Source organism: Ornithorhynchus anatinus, chromosome 4 (assembly GCF_004115215.2).
Source record: "Ornithorhynchus anatinus isolate Pmale09 chromosome 4, mOrnAna1.pri.v4, whole genome shotgun sequence".
Lineage (NCBI taxonomy): Eukaryota > Metazoa > Chordata > Mammalia > Monotremata > Ornithorhynchidae > Ornithorhynchus > Ornithorhynchus anatinus.
In genome coordinates, this window is record NC_041731.1 from 78,735,088 (window position 1) to 78,738,137 (window position 3,050).

The following is a 3,050-nucleotide window of genomic DNA, read 5'->3' on the forward strand; positions in this document are numbered from 1 at the left end:
GCAGCTATTTAAATACATGAATATAAAACCCTGGTATTGATTTTACAGGCTTAGTTTAGAATTTGGAAAGCAGCATGGTTTAGCAGATAAAGCATCGGCCTGGAAAGTTTTCATCTCGGCTCAGCCACTTGTCTCCGTGTGGCCTTGGGGAAGTCACTTAACTTCTCTGGGCCTCAGTTACCTGTCTGTAAAAAGGCTGCGAGGCCCATGCGGGGCGGGGGCTGTGTCCAACCCAATTTGCTTGTATCCACCCTAGCGTTCAGTACAGTGCCTGGCACATAGAAAGCGCTTACCAAATACCAGAACGATTATCATTATTTCACATATGGAAGGAGTGAGACACTTCACAAAAAGAAACAGCTGAGAGATGCGGGCAATGTTTTCAATATTTTCTGCGCTATATGATCGGTCGGTTTCAAAAGATTGATTCATTTAGCTTGCCCAAGTCTATAAAGCAGTGTGGCTCAGTGGAAAGAGGCCGGGCTTGGGAGTCAGAGGTCATGGGTTCGAATCCCGGATCTGCCACGTGTCAGCTGTGTGACTGTGGGCAAGTCACTTAACTTCTCTCTGCTTCAGTTACCTCACCTGGAAAATGGGGATTAAGACTGTGAGCCTCACGTGGAACAACCTGAATACCCTGTACCTCCCCCAGCGCTTAGAACAGTGCTCTGCACATAGTAAGTGCTTAACAAATACCAACATTATTATTATTACTATTATTATTATTAAAGCACTTCAATTTTTTAGCCTGCTCTGCTTTTTAGGATTGCAGGATCACAAAGAAAATAAAGTGAGCCCTTTTTATTAAAACTAGATTATGATTTGGTTTTAGCAATAAATAGCCCAAAGATCATCTTAGTGCCACAAAAAAATGTGTTTAATTTACTCAGGTTGAAAGATGAATAGCAGAACCTCAAATATCCAAATCTTTCAAATACAGTCATTAATTAAAAAAGCCAACAATTAAAAAAAATTGGTGGTTCAAAATTTAATAAACTATCCATAACTTTCTCTCCTCCCTTCTCTTCTGCTATAGGAATGACCAAACCCAGGCAAATCGGGCAAAAACCAGTTTGGAGTTTGGGGGAAACTGCTTAATTCACTACATTTCGCCAATGGAGACCTTGCCTAAGATTTAGTTTTAAGTGCGAACTTACCCTTCATTTTTGTATCTATCAATCATATTCACTGAGAGTTTACTGTGTGCAGAACACTGCACTGAGCACTTGGGCGAGTACAACAAAGCAATATAACAGACGCATTCCTTGCCCACAACAAGCTTCGTCTGGAATTATACTTGAACCTTGTTGCTGGTATAAAGTTCTGCAACTATTTTCAAATGACTGATTCCACCTAGTTTCCTTTTTCAATATGATTAGTCTCCCTGCCAATTCTTGAAGCTTTATGAGCAGAAACATTGAAGGAAACATTATGTGGGCCAAAGCAGAGGCTTCGGGGCAAAGAGCGTTAGGGACTCAATGACTTTTATCATATTAGATGAAATTCACGATGGTACGTATTCGCCCCACCCCCGCCACAAGAAAAAAGTGGTCAGCTAGAACCAGAACATCATGACGGGGGAAGAAAATTCAATTGCTACCATAACATATTGGTGAAGTTACAGTTTACTGTTCTAAAAGTTCAGCCCAACGTACAATCAGTCCCGTCATGACACTAAAAACAGTGCATCAATGAATCCTATGTACTGAGCGCTTACTGTGTGCACAACTATTTGGGAGAGTACTATATAACAGAGTTGGTATGAATGACTGCTATAATTCTCATTTGCTGGCATTGTATAGGGAATTAATGAGGAAAGTTCACACTTTAAAATTCATTGCTTTCAATGGGCTTGAAACCATCAGTTCCCTAGAGAATGATAATTAATTACTGATAAAATGTCAGAGAAGCAAACGGAGACTCCTCGAAACAAGTTTCAGGCTGCTTTGTTTCCCACAGACCATCCTGAATATCCCCTCGTGTGTCAGAAGTCTGGCCTCAATTATTTCAGTTGCTTTCTAACCAACCTTTCCCATCGGAACACTAAGTGACGGTGGGATTTTTTCTGACCACGTGGGGTTTTTAAAAAATGTCACTATTACGTTGTAGCAGCAGTGCCTAATCAGACCGCACGTCAACTGCAAACGCTTCCCGCTGTTACTATATGTAAGTAGTAAATTAGAATTACAGAGGATAAAATTGTAACATGGTCATAAAAGCAGTCCTCAGACGTACAACACAGTTGCTTCCTGAAAACTGAATTTCGATTCAAATCGTTGTAAGCCAGACCCAATTTTCTCACAGGAACACTATTAAAAAGAGGGGATGGGCTCCTGAATCTGTCGGATATGCTACTTAATCGACTGATTATATTTATTGAGCACTTACTATGCTCAGAGCTCTGTATACTGAGCGCTTGGAAGAATATAATAGAGTTGGTATTCATGACTTGGTATTTAACCAAAATTACCTAGAATTGTTTACTCGGTTACATGTGGGTAATGTAGCTACATTGATGGATTTATGTTGGGTCAGAGAGGTTCCTCAATAAGGTAACTGACTCTTGCTACTATGTCTCTAAGAAGCACCGTGGCCTAGTAGATAGAGCCTGGGCCTGGGAGTCAGAAGGACCTGGTTCTAAACCCAGCTCCGCCACTTGTCTGCTGTGTGGTCTTGGCCATATCACTTAACCTCTCTGTGCCTCCGTTACCTAATCTGTAAAACGTGCATTAATACCAAGAGCCCCATGTGGGACATGGCCGGGGTCCAACCTGATTGTCTTGTATCTACCCCAGCGCTTAACAAATACCACGAAAAAAATATGTCTAGGTTCCCTGGTGCTCCACCTTGCAATCAAATCATCTTCCTCTTCTCTACTCCCCACCTCTCAGTCTTGCCCTCTTAAAATTCTCCCCGATCACAATACACCTTTGAAAATCATCTCTGCATTTTCCCAAGGTGCTTATATATATCCACCCCAGCCCGCACTTCCAGATCTAGAGCTGTAAAAGGAGACTAGAGTTGTAAAGATGAAACAGGATGTAAATGCC